This window comes from Pinus tabuliformis, chromosome 9, assembly GCF_031772625.1.
Source record: "Pinus tabuliformis cultivar Carrire ecotype Pingquan chromosome 9, CPIR1, whole genome shotgun sequence".
NCBI lineage: Eukaryota > Viridiplantae > Streptophyta > Pinopsida > Pinales > Pinaceae > Pinus > Pinus tabuliformis.
Genome location: NC_142307.1, coordinates 558124232 through 558143614, shown reverse-complemented (window position 1 = coordinate 558143614; position 19383 = coordinate 558124232).

The following is a 19383-nucleotide window of genomic DNA, read 5'->3' as shown; positions in this document are numbered from 1 at the left end:
CCTCTGGGAGCACTCCCTCCCTGGCTTGCACAAGATGCCGTAGCAGTGCCTAGGCAACAACATGCCTTACCCAAGAACATAGAAAGAGTATTGCCTAAATTCGATCCTGAGCGGGGAGACACTGCTGATAACCATATTCACTCTTTCTTCCTAGTCATGCGCATGTTGGGGGTAGCTGATGAAGATGTGGTATGTCACTTGTTCCCTTTTACTCTGATTGGTACGGCTTCCACATGGTACTTTAGCTTGAGAATAGGATCGATCACCTCATGGGGTGCCTTTCAGCAGGCCTTCTTAGACAAGTTTAGCGATGACAAAACACCTGTGGCCTTAGTTTTAGAACTATCCCGTTTAAAAATGGAAACCAAAGAAAAGGTCAAGGATTTTAACATCCGGTTCAACACTTTGTTCAACAAAATCCTAGCTAATGCCAGACCTACTGATGAGGTGCTCATGGAATTCTACATCACTACTCTCCCTATCCCTACGCAATGTGGGTTAAAAGGAGTAACACGCAAACCTTACAAGGTGTTATCGATGAAGCAGTAAAAGTCAAGAACGAAATGATCAGTCTCACAACATGTCATCATACGACCGAAGGAAAGAAAGCCTCTCAGTCATCCAAGAAGAATAATGGGAGTGATAACAAAGTGGATGAGATCAAAGAAAAGGACACCACAGATGTGGAAGGTTTGCATTGGATCATTAAGAAATTGATGAACACAGTCATTGATATGAAAAGGAATTCTGGAGAGAGTACAAGTGGGAATGGAGGAGATTATAACAACAGAAAGTCCTTCAAACCTTTCTATCGTAAGAAGATAAAAGGTGGTCATGGTCAACTTGTGTTTCCTACTCCACCCAACGAAGGGAATTTAAATATGGAAGAGTTGGCTCTTATCGAATCACTTCTTACCAAAGAAGAACCTATAGTAGAGCTGGAGCCAGAACAAGAAGATGAGGAAGAGTACCAAGTAGAAGAGCCCTTAGACGAGGCATCCCAAGTCAATGTACTATGGGATTTCTATACAAATGGGAATGACGACGACGAAGAAAATAGTACAGTAGAAATCCACACTACTGAAATACACACATGAAGTAAATGACCACTTGCGAGCATGATGAAGCCTGTAGACCAAACAAAGAAAGATGGTCACCCTTCGAAGGCATCCGCTCCCAAGTTTCCTGTTGAGAAGAATAAGCCTAGTGGTGATTCCAAGAGCATTCCAGTCGTGAACTATCCAAAGAAAGATAATGCACCTCCAAATGCAATGAAGGCGACTCAAAATGGTAAACTCCCACCTAAGAACAGAAAAATCGGTATGTTTACTCTACCCTACCCTGTTTATAACATTGATTACAATATTATAGATGATCTTAAGAAATCTCAAGCTAATATCACATACTTCAATTTGTTAAAGTTAACGCAGCAGAGAGATTTGCTTTTGAAAGCTATGAATGAATAGAATTGAAAATCTCTCACCAATCCGAGTAGTCAAACCAAAACTTCAGTGTCCAGACCCATTAGTAACACCAGTACATCCCAAACGCCATCAGCCATGGAGGCCACTCTGTCAAAAATGAATCGGATGCCCCAAGATGTCAATGTAGCCATGATAGGAAGGAAATCAAAATCCATGACTCCACATTTCCTTATCACATTTTAAATTTTCAACCTGAACGTACACAATTCCCTAGTAGATTCTGGTGCCTCATCCATTGTTATGCCTTACGCTGTTGCTAAAAGACTTCATACAATGCCTGAGAAAACTGGAACTTGAATTATGCAACTGGACAAAACGAATGTATAAGTAATTGGAGAATTGAAAGATGTGCTGATTTGGATGACTACCAAACCACAGCACACGCAAGTAATTGACATAGTGGTAGTCGACATACCCAAGGCATATGGAATTCTTCTTAGTAGGGACTGGTCAACAAATTTGAATGGATATTTCTCAACTGATTGGACCCATCTCTTGTTGCCTCAGAAAGGAAAAGGTGATATGCTGAGAGTTGAACGAGAAAGATATATGAAGTATGTAGTGATAGAATTAAACTTCCCCATTGAACCTATAATGTTTACCAACTCTATCCTTGGGAATTATAGTTTCGACATTTGTGCCATGGAAACCTATTTTGGAGAATTCCATGTAGAGACAGTTGAAGAAACTGCAACGAACACACAATTGGAAGATCTCCCCTGTAGTCCAACTGATGAACTATCCTGTATTATAGTAGATGATAGGACTAATTTCGTAGAAACCAGTTCAATTGATGTAACATTAGATTCTATATTTTGGACACTCTACTTTGATGGCTCTAACTGCATAAAGGGCGCAAGTGCTGGGAACATTTTCATTGACCCACAAGGGAACCAACATTTGATGGCCAGCCAGTTGGAGTTCGTGTGCACCAACAACATGGTAGAGTACGAAGGCTTGCTACAGGGCTTGAAGAAAGCCATTGACATGAAGGTGAAAATTCTTAAAGTTTTTGGTGACTCACACATAATTATCGACCGGGTAAGGAAAAGGATACATTGCAATTTGCCACACCTGGTAAGATACCAACATGAGGTATGGAGCTTAATTGATAGTTTTGATTCTTTTAATATCACATGCATACCTCGAGGGCAAAACCAAGATGTCGATCTAATGGTTGGTATGGCTTCAAAACTTTTGCCTGGCCTTAGATTAAACAAGAATAAATATTATGTTGAATTGATTTTTAGACCATCCGTACCTGATAACATCTCAAATTGGCAGGTATTCGAAGGTGACGAACAAATCCTTGAGTTCCTGCATTGCGAAAAGACATTCAAAAATGCACTCATTGATGAAAAAGAGCATGACATGCTTATGAATAAGAGTGAAAATGAGGAAAAAGATCAATCCAATATAAGTCCCAAGTCAGTTGTCAGGATGGAGCACTTTTATGACCTACATGATAAATTTAAAAAGCTGACTAACTGCAAAACGCATAGCTCATCCATGAAGTATGAGTTGATCAACCTTGGAATCGAAAAAGACCCAAAAAATGTTAATTTGGGCTTAGGATGCTCTCCACAAGAAAAGGCTGCATTTGTTAAGCTGTTTAAAGAGTACAAGGACGTCTTTGCATGGACATATGGCGACTTAAAAACCTTCTATACCGGCATCATGCAACATGTAATTCCTTTGGAAAAGGATGTTAAGCCCTACCGACAAAAGCTTCATAAGATGCATCAAAGCCTGGAACCATTGGTAAAGAAATAATTAAACAAAATGCTGGATGCTAAAATCATTTTTCCGATCAAGCACACCCACTGGATAGCCAATCTCATGCCAGTAAGAAAAAAAAAATGGAGACATCAAATTATGTATCGATTTTAGAAACCTGAACAGAGCATCGCAGAAGGATAACTATCCTGTCCCTTCTATGGAACGCATTCTTCAATGCATTTTTGGGTCTAAAATGTTGTCCCTATTGGATGGGTTTTTGGGATATAATCAAGTGTTGGTGTCGAATGGAGATCAACTTAAGACAACCTTCAACACTAAATGGGGGACCTACGCATATCATAAAATGACGTTTGGACTTATTAATGCAGGCGCCACATTTTAGAGAGCTATGGACGTAGCTTTCCAAGGATTGATTAACAGATCAGTAGTGGCTTACATGGATGATATTACTATGTATTCTTGTCGTAAAAGGGATCATATTTATCATCTGAAATAGATTTTCAAAAGATGCCGAAGGTACGGAATATCGTTGAATCCCAAGAAGAGCGTTTTCATAGTTACAAAAGGGAATCTATTGGGTCATATCCTCTCCAAGGAAGGAATTATTATCGATCCTGAAAGAATAGAGACCATCATGAGAATACAACCTCCTACAAATAAAAGAGCAATGCAATCTTTTTTCAGGAAGATTAATTTCGTTAGGAAATTTGTTTCAGGCTTCGCGGAAATAGTGTGTCCCATTCAGCTGATGATGAAGAAAGACACCGTGTATAGGTGAAGTGATGAAGCTAAGAGATCGTTTCAACAAATTAAGGAGGCCATCGCAGAAGCTCCTGTGTTGGTTAGCCCCAATTTTGACAAGGAATTCCTCCTGTACACTTTCGCTTCTGATGTTTCATATGCCGCAATCCTCACCCAAAAAAATGATAACAGCAATGAAGTCCCCATTTCTTATATGAGCTCTAATCTTCAAGGGGCAGAACTGAATTACCCTGACATGGAGAAACAAGGTTTTGCAGTTTTTAAAGCCGTGAAACATTTCTGCCCTTATTTACTGAAGGCCAGGACCAAGGTGATCGTTCCCCACCCTGTTGTAAGGACCCTCTTCGTGCAGAGGGAGATGGGAGAATGGAGAGGGAACTGGATAATGACTCTTCAGGAATACGACCTTGAGATTAAACCAGCAAACATAGTTCGGGGGCAGGGGTTATGTAAGCTTGCAGCAGAAGCCATGGCAGGTAAAGAAGGGATGTCAGAGGAACCAGAAACTCAGTGCGCGTGGAATGCTCAAGTAGCATTCAGGGAAGAGCCCGGATGGGACAACGAAATGTTAATATATGAGCGTGAAATATTGGAAGTCCCATTGGACTCTAATTCATGGTATTACGACATACGCTTTTATCTAACATGGGGGTCATGTCCTGAGCACATGGACGCATCACGAAGAAGAGCACTCAAATTAAAATCTAATCAGTATCACTTGGCCAATGACACATTATACAGGAAAAATTATGACAGAGTTTGGTTGAGGTGTTTGGAAAAGGATGACACTGATCATGTCTTGAAAGAAATGCATGACGGCCCAACAGGTGGTCACTATGGCGGAGAGACCACTGCTCACAAAATATTAAGAGTTGGGTATTATTGGCCTACAGTGTTCAGAGACTTGCATGCCTACGCTCGGAAGTGTAAGGTGTGTCAAACTGCCATAGGGCGAGAAAGAAAGCCAGCCATTCCCCTCAGGCCCGTTATGATTTATCGCTTGTTCCAGCAATGGGGCCTAGATGTCATAGGTGAGATCACTCCGAACTCTTCACAGCAGCATAAGTATATACTCACGGCAACTGACTACTTCACCAAATGGACCGAAACCATCCCGCTTCAGAAGGTTAACGAAGACGAGGTAATATATTTTATTGACAAATTTATTATCAATAGGTTTGGCATCCCTGACGCTCTCATATTTGATAATGCTTCTTATTTTTCATCACTATAATTGATTGAATTTACTATCAATAAATCAATTTGCATAAGATATGCATCAAACTATTACCCCCAGGGAAATGGAGTAGCAGAGTCCTCAAATAAAAACCTCATCCACATAATCCGTAAATCTGTCACTGACAAACAGAGGAATTGGCATAACGCTCTAACAAATGCCCTCTTGGCCAATAGCGTCACCCCAAAAGTAGCATTAGGAAACTCCCCATACTTCCTTGTCTATGGACAGGAAGCCATCTTTCCTCCCAAGGTTACCCTTCCCTCTTTACAGCTCTCCCAAGCCTCAAGAGGGACCCCTTCAACCTTACTTCAAAAGAGGATCAACCAACTGGTGAGGTTGGAGGAATTGTGAAATAATGCCAGAAACAAGTTCAGAAATCACAAAATGATTGTGAAGAGATGGTTTGATCACCATCTGGAAAGAGATAAAGATTACCACGTCGGAGAGCTTGTCCTGAAATGGGACAAGTTGAGTGAGCCAAAAGGTAAGCACACGAAATTCCAACACTTATGGTTGGGCTCGTTCCAAGTTGAGGAAAAAATTGGTCAGGGAACCTACTGATTGAAAACTTTACAGGGAGAAACTGAAAAACGCCCTGTTAATGGCCAACATCTTAAGAGATACTTCCAATAGACACCACATGGTAGTTACCTCCTGAGTAGGTTAGGATTCACTTTCTTTTGCTGATAGCTTAGTTATACTTTCATTTTTTTTTGTTCTTGTTTTTCTTGCAAAGTTTATCTTCCTTCTATTTTGAATTCCAGTCCTGTTCAACCAATTAATTTTGGTCCTTCAGTCTCATTTTCACCTTTTATAACTCTTTTTCGATCGCCCTCATTCGCTACCTTTAACTTTTAGTTCCCTCATTAACCCGCTGATGAGTGTGCAGATCCTAAATTCATATTTACCTTGCAAGTTGAACAAACCTTTGATGAGCCCATGAGAACTAGAAAATCAACAGTAAAATTCAAATCGAAGCCACTCATTGGCATCTGTTGGGAACTAGGTAGGCTTTGTTGATAATCTGGATACCTGAAGCATGTAGGGACATCTTTATAAAACGAAAAAATGTGTAACCACGGTTGGACTGGCATGGCAAAACGCTGCATTTTTATAAAAAAATCCCACCTAGACCTAGCCTATACTTGCCTATGAGATTTGCAGTCATTCTCCATTGGTTCCATCCACCACACTAAATTTCCAATATCTTTCATCTACAAGTAAACCTCCTTTCATGGGCTAAGATCGTTGTCATATATCCTGTGGCAAATTTAATTGTGCTCTAGTCCTTGTGCCCGAAACTGGAAGGACTTATTTAAAAGAAAATGAAATGTCGAGTCCTTGTGCCAATCTAGAAGGATAGGTTGTTTGGGAAGCTGGTTGGAGTAGGGACTATTGTTGGACTCAGAGTACTGGTTGACACAGCAAGCCCAACCTTTCTTAAGTGGTTTAAAAATATGGCATGATCCATGACTACGCCCCATTCGATCATACGAAAGTATAGCACTAAAAATTCTTACATAAAGTGTGGATAAACATATCTACATATATTCATCAAGCTTGATGCATGATAAAGAGCTAAGGTACACACCTAAACAGGTATTGAAAAACTGGTGATGGCCCTGGAAGGATTTTGAAAGTAGAAAACAGGTAAAGGAGGGTCAATAAATCCCATAATACAACCATTAGAGAATTCCTGACAAAACCCTATCAGTAAGTAGAATCTATTTGTCTTTATCCCACCTAAAGAAATTAATGCTAAAGTGGAACCTGTGTCTGTCCATCTATATAGTTTTCGTTTCGAGTTTATCTTAACACCCTGATGTTCTACGAATCAAAGTTTATTTGGTAACAGAGATAACTGGTTCGCCCAACGGTTCGCCATTTTGTTGTGGCCACAACCACCACCCTATCAATTCTTTTTGTTTCCAAAACTTGTTTCTATTGGTGATATAACTTTGAATTAGCTCTCATTTGGCTTTTGAATCACTCGAATCGAACCAAAAACAAAGGAATTGTGATTAAAACACTGTTGGTTAGTATGGTCAACCACTGCTCTCCCGCAGGTGACAAATAAATTTTACTTTGTTATTTTTTTGCGTGGATTTGTTTTACAGAGTAAATACTATTATTCCATAAAGGGAACAACATTTTTTCAAGTGTTTTTGTTGTTCCCTCCAGGGAACAGCTGCTGTCCCCTAAAGGGAACAACACCTTTTTGGAATGTTTTTTGTTGTTCCCTCCAGGGAACAACTACTGTTCTCTCAAGGGAACAACACTTTTTTGAGTTTGTTGTGGCCACAACCACCACCCTATTAAAACCTGCTCTAGGGGCAAATTTGAATGGGTCCCTTGAGAAGTTTGATCTTTCGTCTCTCCGAATGATAACCATAGTTGTTAGATGGAATTATGTCCTCAAAGCTGAACGGTTCAATGGTTTATTAATTATGGTTGCAATCCATTTTTGATCATCAGTTCCCAAAAAATCATCGTGCCCTCTTGAGATTTAGAGTCGGAAGGACTCATATAACCCCCAGTTGCAGAGTCTATCCCTTATGAAAGTTTTTATGAAGGTAAGGTTTGTTTTAGGCATTTCTGTCATATCTCTCATAATCATAGCTAATGCTGATCATTCATGAAGGCAAGGACCAAGAGAAGAAAAGCAAGGTCGGTGAGCTAATGCATAAGCATCATGAAGGGCTGCAACGAAAGATGCAGAGGGATTGTGAAGTGGTAATAAAATTCGAGAAAGTAACACAGCCTTTAAATGATCATCGTAGGAATAGCATGCCTAGTCCACATGATACCTCTACCAGCTAGATTTTCATTGCCATGTGCCGTGGCTTTGGGATAGAATGGGGTAGGATGTCCTAAAATTCTAAGAATATAGGAAGCAGAATAGATCTTGGTATAAGAGTTCTTATGTCGCTCTCGGGACCCTAGATGATACCTCTGCACCACCGATGTCGATATTGCAAAGACATACTCCACAAGAAAGGGATATGGAACTGCCAAAATGCATAATGGAGGCACACTCTATGTTAAGTGGAGGTACTCCTGACAACACAGATCCATTAAGTTGTTGTTACCTCCAGACACAACTTAAATCATGCCAGATGTTCGATGATGAGCACAATGTCTTCATTTGCCTTCAGGAAATAATAGGGAATAACGTTCAGTCGATACAGGTGCGAAGAGATGGCTTGCAGTCATTCTTCTTTCTGTCGGCATCCATTCATTTCCTCCAGGAAATAAAATGCTCTAGCAAATGTGGCCTCGACGTGTCAACGGTTTCATTGACCATTCTATGTTTGTATATTTTAATTTTTATATTGAAAAGAACAGGAAGGTGGAAAGTCATGGAAGACCGAGGGTCAGTTGTCTTGCTGCATAAGTATTACCTCTAGATATGGGTAATGGACTTTTTTTTGGCAGAACAGGGGTCAATGTTATTATGCTAATAAAGAAGACTGTTTCGGTCAAGAAGAAGCCTTTTTTCAGATTCATCTTCCTTTTCTTTTATGTTTGGAATCAGGGTGTTGTGACTGGCATGAGAATATATAGGTTTTGTTTTTGTGCACAGTGATAACAGACAGCTTATGACTAGTCTTAGTTATTTGAATATAATTCGTTATCATGGTTAACTCATGAGCGGTCTCCTATTCCAAGCTATATTAAACATCAGTTGCAAGTTTTATTTGTAGAAACAGGAATGTGTATTCTTGTATGAATAATTACAATGCAATTAAGCTTAAATACAGCCTTGTTCATCGATGAACTCAGTAATTGATTCATATGGACTTGGAATCTATATATGATGTTTAATCTCTTTTATTATGCTCCTTCAGGATAGATTAGAATAGTTAGGACTATCATAAGTAGGTAGAATCAGTATAGATAGGAGTTGATACATATAGGTTAGTTGTTTCTTTTGTTGATATAATGGAAGTCTTCCTCCAAGGAGCAATCTTTCAACACCTATAACAGTTTACAGGATCCTTTGAAACCCATTGGAACTAGCCATTCCAAACGAAAGCAGATCTAATCGAGGTCTGCGATTGGGTTGGTTTCGCTTTGTTGGCATAGCGAAAATTCATCGTGTCAACACATTCTTAGTTCTTTGAATCTCATTATGTATCTTTAAGGCCTGATGCTCCTGTTGTATGTGTCTATTTAAGGCCTCATGCTCCTGTTGTATGTGTCTATTTAGCGTCTCTAGCTCAAATATTTCTTGTTTCAAAATATTTATGACTGGAGATCCTTGTGGGCTACTAGACTGAGTTTCTTTTTCTTGATTTGAAAATGATTCTTTTGTTGTGGCTTTCTTCTCCAAAGATTCAATGTAATCGGGTAAAATCAACAAGGGTCTGGAAGACCAAAAAATCGTAAAAATTGGTAAAATCAAGATACCATCAAAATATCGGTAAAGATCAACAAACATCGGCTAGGCCAAAAAATCATGATTTCGAGATAAAATCAAGATGTTATCGAGATGTTCACAACAATGCTTTTAACTAAAAATAGAAAACTACTCCAAAAATGTCTACAACTGCACTTGATTTTTTCATTCAAGTTCAATTTATTTGAAACTGCTATGTTCTTGTTGCTCAAAATGTGTAATAGTTGTGATTTTTTGCTAATATGATGCATTGATAAGGTTAATTTATTGAACAAATTTGACCAACTGCTCCCATTCTTCATTTTTTGGGTAACTGAGATCCATCATCTATCTGTATGATTCATCTGCATCAATATACTTCTCATAAGAAGGTTTTACTATGAACAAGTGTTTGATTTTGTAGCAGATGAAAAGGTCATCAGCTAACATTTGAAGTAGATTTTGACCACTAATCTCTCCCTTGGTTCTAGCAAAATTTGTCATGACCCTACCTCTCTCTTAACCAATTTTTCATATTGGTATTTTGTTACCATCTGGCCATATGAATTCTTAAAATAAGGAAGACCTATCTCTTGTACAATAGAAAATTTTCTATAGAATTTATTGATTTGCACTAGAATATTTTCACACTTTTCCTTTGTTTTCAACAATAGAGATTTCTTCATGAGAACTTTTCTAGTCTCAATAATTGATTTTGTTTTGTCTACAATTCCTAGTACTTCAAGTTCTTCTTTGTACCTTGTCTTTAAAGCTTTTATTATCTCACTTGATTGTCCATTTTTATTTCCCAATTGTATTTTGATGTCATTAATAATTTCTTTGGATCTTTCAATCAACCCTTCCTATTCTACAATAATCTCCATAAACTGTCAAATATCAGACACATATGACATAATTTCTATCCAAATTTGTTCTTTGGCTTGTGATAAACATTGAATATTGTTAGAACTACTCAAATATTGTTCTAATTTCTTTTGTAAATTTGCATTTTTCTTTATTTCCTTGACTAAGGCATTGTCTTATGCATTTTTTTTTCATCTCAACTTTGTCCAATTTTTCTTTTAATATGCCAATATCAACATCCTTTAGTTTAAGAGAAGATAATGCATGTGATAGAATTTTTGTAGTAATATCTTATGTGGAACCTGTTTTTGTTGTTGGAATTACTACACTATCAGTTTGGGCCTTCTCTTTTAACAACTCTTCCATCCTTTCTTGTAGTTTTCGAATATGCAGGTTCTATTCAATTAGATTGTAACATAACTGTTCAAAATTCCATGTAAAAGTTAATAAAGGAAAATAATTACCACGGTTGATGGGGCATGTATCCAAGCTGATTGTTGGGAAAAACATCTTAATGGGTGTTCATTTCGGTTATTATGGCTAAAGGAAATCAGAAAAGGCATTGGAAAAGGCTTTGGAAAGGCAAAGAGGCATTTTTGGCACATTTATTTATGAAAATAATGGATATTAGGAGAAAATGAAGGTGAAAGGTCACAGGTTGCATGTGATGAGGAAATTAAAGAAAAATAATGGAAATTGAAGAAAATAGGGGCCTCATTGATAAAAAGGTTTCTGAGGATCAGTTGGAAAGATTTTGGTCAGGCTTGGTCAGTGTAAGTTTTTTGTCAGTTCTATTTTGGAGCTCTCATTCTATTCTCTCTCTCTCACACACTCTTGGACATTTAGAGTTATATTTGAGAACTCTTGGAGAGTGTAGCATACTTGGATTCTTGGAGCAAGAAGGAAAAGAAAGAGCAAGAAAGTGCAACAGGACATCAAGATCAACAACTACAACGGGTTTTTCTTGGATGTACTGAGCTGCATGTATGTTTTCCTCACTATTTTTGGAATGCATGGCATGTGCATGTGGTTTCTTGGTTATGGTATGTCATTGTCATTGAGGATTACCTATATTGATAGTGGATTTGCCTAGCCTTACCATTTCCTGGATAACCACGGTGTTGTGGGTTCATTTTCCTTTCGTTTTCTGGTTGGTTCTCATGTTCCTTTAGCTATGGGTTGAGTTACTAGTTCTTGGAGCCTATAGAATTCCTTGTAGATTCACAAGCTCATGAAATTTACTAAAACACAGGACAAGAATCTACTTCTACTTTCAACCAACAGAAGCCAATAGATCGATGAAAACAATATGAACAAGAAGAATACAAATCAATGGCACATAACAAAATAAGTATTCGGGGAAAGCCTTAGCTGAAAACCCCCACTATCTATAGTGCATTAAATTAGAAATACAAGATGATAATACAATCTTTGTTCTCACAAGAACAATCCCAACTCTCAATATTATCAATCTCCCTGCTCACAAGCAAGCTCAAGCCAATCTCTAGCATCTTTTGCTGCTTTCTAAGCCCTTGATTCCTCACACCCTTGGTCAAAGAATTTGGATGAATACAATATTCTCTTCTCAACCTTGAGCTTAACCTGCACAAGTATTTCCTATCCGCTGTCTAATGACTTCCTTTGGCCAATACTTAGGCAAATTTCCAAGCCTCCAAGCTTCTAATTATTTGCACAATTCCTGAGAGAATTAGCCTGTATTTAAAGGGAAATTCCTCATCCATAACTGTGTCATCCAAAAATAGGTCCTTCTCTGATTTCATGCATGATATTTACAACTCAGTAAATCATACAATTGATAGTACACTATCCCTGCACTCTGTTATGTTCCTATACCAATAGGTTTCATAATTTTTTACGGCTGAGGTCTAATCTGTAACATGTACATACCTTTGCTTTCTGCAAATGTTTTCCATATTTGTAAAAAATCAAAAAAATTAAAAAATGTAAAGAAGGTATGTCCTAAAAGAAAAATCAAAGGACAAAAAGAATGAAAAAATGTCAAAAAAGATTAAACTTGAACCCCAAGAAAAAGAAAAATACCATGAAAGTGTGCAAGTCCAAATGCCACTTCTATTTTAATTTTTTGTACAATAATGATTGTGTGCAAATTGTTGATTATGCCACAATCCATGGTAACCAAATAGTTTAATCTTGGTTATTCCATGCCTTGAATTTCACGCTTAGGGATAGAGAATAAAATCTGACCAAACTGTTTAATCTTGGCAGATAAGTAGATAGGTAGAGAAAATAAAATGAGCTCAAAAGTTTAATCTGAACCCTTGGATGTAATAAGGATAGATTTAGATAATTTTCTATTGTAAAAGAAAAGAAAACTTTTGATAAGGGTTTGTCAGCTTAAGTGCACCTTAATAAAGAGTAGAAAAATGGTAGGATGAGTAGGTGGGTAAGTAGTTGGATGGTTACGGAATTATGGTGATTGATTGGATAAATTCATATCATTTACTTTCAGCATAAGTTGCTAAGAGTGTGGATGATAATTGTGCATTTACGCAAAGTCAAGTGATTAATTTCCCCATTCATTCCACCCTTAATTTTACTAATTTCCCATAAGCAAATTAAAGAGTACCTAAAACCTTAAGTTAAAGGGGCTCAGAGCATTTCTCTGACTTCTGGAGGGACCGGACCCTCGGCCCAATAACTTATAGGTTCTAAGTACTAAAATCCCTCATGAAAATTCACCCCCTTCAGTTCATTCATTTTCCCCTAAAAAACCCCTTTTCCTAAGGTGTGAAATCATCATTTATCTAGGGAAAGTAATTAACCCTACATAAAACCCCTTTTTCCCACAAAAACCCACAAAAAAGCATTTAGCTTAAGTAATGATGTGTAGATGTGGATATTAAAATAAATATCAATACATTATACTTAGTGCATTTGCTTTCCTCTTTCGCTTCATATTAACATTAATCTTTATTGTATTTATTTAACTCCCAAAAAGAAAACCCCCTTTCCCGTATATTTTATTTAAATCCCATATGATAATATCCCGCCCCGATGGTTTGAAATATAAACCTTATTAACTAAATTAGTCAAAATGGATTAATCAGTCGATCTGCGACTAATTAAGAGCCATAACCCTCCGCCAAACAAAAAGGGGTTAATTAATCAAATTGTGATTAATTAATAACCCGTTCCTCCAATCATATCGCCCCCGACATCATTAAGCCGCCCTAACCCGTAGTTAAAAACCCGTCGGGCCCCTCCATTAACTCCCTTATCAAATCACACCCCCGATCACCATACGATCTGACCCCTTCAGATCCAACGGTTGATTCTTATATCGGGCGGCCTCCGAAGGCCGACCTTTACCCGCCCAATATGAGTCGTTTCACTATTCATCCTGCCGCTACGTGGCGCCTGATGAATGGCATCAAGCGGCCTCCCCGCAAAACCATTTTTCCCGAAAAGCAGTGCGATGGATCCCGCTTACCGCCTCCGCTAAGCGACAAAATGTCCCATCCTCCGATTGGCACCAATTGTCGTTTTCCCATTATACCCGCCAATATCATTGACTTTACACATAAAGCCAAAAAACTCACTATCTTTGTTTTTATCGTGAAAAGGACGTTTTGGCTTCCATGCAAAGCATAGAGCACGTTCAACCGCAAACCTACTATCAACCGTCAACTTTCCGCAGCCGAAGAACTCCAGACCACCTTGCAGACCCGTACACTTCCTGCAAACAGTGCACAATCATCATTTCACCATTCAAATAGCCAAAACCAGGTATTTACCCCATTTCCGACTAAGAAACCCTGATTTCTTGCCAAACTTGAGCTAAATTTCTTTAAATTCTAAGTAATTTAGTCAATTAATCCACCTGGTAAACTTGAAATACTCTGAAACAGACCAATTGTTCCCAAATTCCCTGAAATCCTTTGTCCTGTCCTTGAATCCACAAGAACCAAGGATGGAAGCCCCAATTGCCCTGAATGTCATGCCCATTACGACTCCCCATAGGGATTTAGACCACCTTCCACTTGCAGACAAAGATTTCCAAATAAAAGATACCTCAGTCTCGAAATCTCCTCTGAAACTCTTCTGTAAGTATAGAGACTAGTACCTGAAACAAGCCGACTCCATTGGACTTTTGGAATTAGGTTTGTCTAAGTACCAGTTCCCCAGAGTGCATATATTCCCAAAAATTGTACATTACTGCCACATGAACTATGATCCTATCCAAAGGGCAGTAAGAACTCCTGACCAGTCTGTTCTGTTTACTATCACTGTTGAATCCATCAACCAGATGCTTCAATTTCAGCCAAGCCAAAACCTAACCCCTCTTTCCATTGGGGACATGCTGAACAGATACCCTACACTCACTTCAGTCAGACTAGCCCAGTTGTTCTAGATTTTTATCATAGAAGAACAGTATATCCCAAAGGACCCTCCTCCTTATCTATGGACTATATTCTCCAACCTTGGTCGAGATATTCTAGATATGATATCTGGTATACTAGGCTACACCACCAGTGAATATGTTGATGAGATCATAATATCCATCATGTCAATCTACTCTCTTGACCAACCACCAGCCATCATATTTGACTATGCAAAGTTTATTGCTGACAGAATGCATGATCAATTCATGAGATTGGAAAATGAAAGAGTGTTTAAATATTCCTCAATTCTGTATCATTTATTCTTGTACTACCAAGCTGATAGGTTTCCAATTGCCCTCCAAAAGCTTGATACTAAAGGAAACCCCAGATCAGTGATCTTTTGGACTTCTTTAATTCATTAGTTTGATTCTCAATACTCCTATACATACTTCATAGACCTCTTTGTTTATCCTGTCACAACCATGCTGCTAGGAAGCCCTCTACCCAGAATCAGTGCAGACATCAAGAAGGTCTTGTAGTTGTCAAAACAGTACAAAGTAGGGGATTGGTAATTTTACCAAAACCATACTGATATCAGAATTTATGGATGTGAACTGCCACCTTACAAATTGCCAAAGTACCTCCCCATGAGATTATTTGCTCTGGAGTACTACAGACAAATGATTAATTCATATGAGGTGCACTTTGTAAGAGCCAAGAAGAAAGCCGAACTCAGGATAAAAGACCAGCTAGGCCCATTCATTTGTAACAGTAGAGAAGTAGGAAAAGAGGTAGATGAAATCCTCCAAAGATTGAAACTAAAACAAAATTTCATGTGGACCTATGACCCCTACAACTTCATTTGCAATAGGAGACAAAAGAATAAACTATCTCCTTACATCCATCACAGGATCCCTGAAATTGAACAATATGCTAATCAATCTGAATGGGTGGAAGGCACTTTGATAGATCGAGATAGTACAGAGGTTGTTGTTGATAATGTATTAATGGACTTAGACAGGAGACTTGATGAGGATTCCTTTGTATAGGTTCCAGGAGACTCTCAGTCTCAGAGACAAGCACAAGACCACAGTGGGCAGACAGAAGTAGGTCCATCATCAGAGGCAGGACCATCAGGACAACCAGAATCATCAGAACAAGCAGAGCCATCAAAACAACAGGAGCTTTTAGAACAACAAGCAGAATCTAAATAGCCTGAAATTTTAGAGGAATTTGCTCAACCTGAACAAATCATGAGCAATCCTCCTGTTTTGCAGACTCCTCTCAATGAGGAAAGAAACCTTAAGAGAAACCGAGAGGAGGCCACTCCTTCCAGCATGCATGTTTCTCAAACCTTTACTAAGAGGCAGAGGTTAAATCCATATGCAGAGCAAGAATATACTGAGGAAACAACAGGGACTACAAGAGCAGAGAGGACAGAAAGCGGGCACACCATTCCTTCAGGAGGGACACAAGAACCTTCCACCTCTCAAAATCAAATTTTGGAAAGGCAGCAGAGTGTGGAAGTATCCTCCTTCAAGGCTCCCACAGGACAAAGCCAAGACATCAAAGAAAAATACAAGGAAATCAAGGCAAGGAATGAAAAGCTGAAGGTGCAGAGCTATGCACATTATCTGAGAATGGCCCCAACCAACCAAACAAGGCTGATGTCAGCCTTTGATATAAAAGAAGGCAAGATGCAGATGAGTTTCCTCAAGCCAACCATACAACAACCAAAATCAATGGCAGACTACCTTAAAACAGATTTTGAGGTCATGGCAAAGGATATCCATCCTATTGACCAAATTGAGTTGCATAAACAAACTAGAGAAATGGTCTATTCCACATTGACCAGCAAGGCCATAGCAGCTCACCAACTTCAGAATTCACTGAACAACATCTCAGCCCAATTCCAGTTGGAAAAGGCCTCTTCTCAAGCCAAAGACACTAGAATAAAGTCCTTAGAGGACTTGGTCATAGAGCTGGGACATGATCCCAAGGATGTTAAAGCAGCAGAGCAGTTGATAAAAAAGAAAAATGATGACATAGTTGCACTGAAGAAGCAACTTAAGATTCCACCTCTTCATCATCCTCAAACAGCTGAAGTGTTAGAGACATAGAAGGAGGAAGAACTTATGGACCTAGTCCTTAAGTTAAATAACCAATTGAGGGAAACTGAGAAAGAATTGGACAACTTGATATAGTCCAAGCAGAGTGAGTTGGCCACCACTCCTCAGACTATAATTCCTACAATTTCCACAGCAGTACCCTCCACTTTGGCAGCTGCCTTGGCACCAACAATTCCACTAGCAACAGCATTTCCAGTGACAGGTACTATAGCAGGAACAAGTACATCAACTAGCACAGAGACACCAACAGAGAAAATTGCAGAGTTAATCAAAGCCATGGAAGAAATGAGTATCCAGGCCACTGAGCTTAAGAATCTCAGAGAACAAGTGTCAAATTTAGAAACCAACTGTAAACTTGTACAAATACAGAACAAAGAAGAAACTCAGAGGAACTTAAGGATGGCAGAAAGGATTAAAGCCTTAGAAAAGGATTTAACACTTCAAGAACCACTGGGAAACATGAGAGAAATCCTTTGGGCCAACATCATTGATTCCATCAATGATGTTTGGCCTTCTATTCAGATTATTTTTTAGCAAACATAATTGGTCAAGATGGCTACTGAGGCAATCCACAAGACAGTGGAAGAATTAGGAAATAAACTAGAAGAAGCCAATCAGTTGATCGCCTTTTTGAACAGCAAAAATAGATATCAGCTTGATGAATTGGAGATAGAGGATAGAACTGCAACAATCATAGAAATCAAAAAGGTCCTCACTAAAAGGAACTTAATGCTAAACCTGGAAAAAAGATGTCAGAGCATCCAAGCAGACATTGACAGCTTCATGCTGAACTATGGCATCTTAAGAGAAAAAGGACTTCCCAGTCCTATGGTAATACATGATAAGTTGATGACCTAGGAATATTACATTGATAAAATAAACAAGCTGGCCACAAGCCAAGCTAGTACTTCAAGGGTGAAATCTTTGCCCACTGGAAGAGTGCTTTATGATGGCTTTGAGAATCTGTTCTACATAGAACATGAAATCAAGCACTTATTCACAAGCAAACCAAGTTTTGCTAAGTACACAAAAGCTGATGAAATTTATAGGAAGATGATAAGAATAAAGTTACCTGACAGTGAATGGTGGACAAGTTTGACTTGTTTACTATAAGTTACTATAGTAAATCTATAAGGTAAAAGATAACTGCCAGGTAAAAAAAATGAAACAGCACAGGTAAAGAGTATCAGTAGGTCAAAGATAAAAGTGATTCCAGCACATAACTACAAGGCAAACTGCAAGAGCCAAATCTGAGCAACAACAGCCAGCACAGTCACAATTAAAGGGACAACAAACAAATAGTTTTCCATCTGTCTCTATCTTCGTGTTGAAGATATCTTTTGTTTCCTAGAATAATTCTCATATAGTTATGAGATATTTTGTATCAAATTTTGTATAAATACTTCACAAATCAAAGTAATTGGTGTGGATTAAAATACATTTCTGTAGACATATTATTTTTTAGCCAAGGAGCTATTGTACTCAAGACTGGACTGGTTTTACTGGAAATGAAATAAAGCTGAGGACATTTCACTGGATTCTTGTGCACATTTGGAACAAATAAGTATCACCTTCTCATGTTTAGATATTGTATTTTCTTTATGTTATGAAATATTCATATGTGTTTCTTATACAATCTTAAAAGCAAACAAGGAATGATATCATCATAATTAGCTTAATTGCTCTCTGTTTTAACTGTTTGCTTTATTTATGTTTTCTACCAAACTGCCTTGGTCTGGGGATTCTTAATTGCCCCCTTACTTCCATAGTTTATCCCCCTTTTGGCCCATAGTACAGGATTCTTCATTTCCCTTTGCTACTGGCCATCCTTCCTTTCTTCATCTTAATCCCTGTTAAGGATTCTTCATTGCCCTTAGCCCTGGTTAGGATTTTCATCCATTTAAACCTGCAGATTTGCTCTGATTGTGCTAGCCTGCCCTGTGGACTCTTACCTCAGTAATAGATCAAATCTAGTTAAGCTTTTCTTGATTGACTCCATAGCCCAATGGCCTAAATATTTTCTCTACCCATCTGTCTTCTTAATTCCACCACCCAATCAAAACAAACAACCCTGAACATTAAGAACTAGCCTGAAATCTTATTTAAACAAAGTTAAATCATAAAGAGAGAGCCCTCTCTGGACTTAGGTTGGCTAGAACCTAGGTCTAAAATATTGGTTTGTGGTTACCTCGGGCTATTCCTTCTTTGATAACTTCTAAGGAAAAAACCTGAGTGATAAAAGTCTCAATTGGGTGTTTCTCTAAACTGACATGCATGACTTTCTAATGAGGGAATCTTCACTTAACTGGAGTAACACTTGCAGATGCATAAGTTCATCAACTAACTGTTAATCCTCTATTAGTTCCACAAACAGTTAGAACTAATTTAACTGACCATAACTCAGTAAATTGAGTTATCTAAT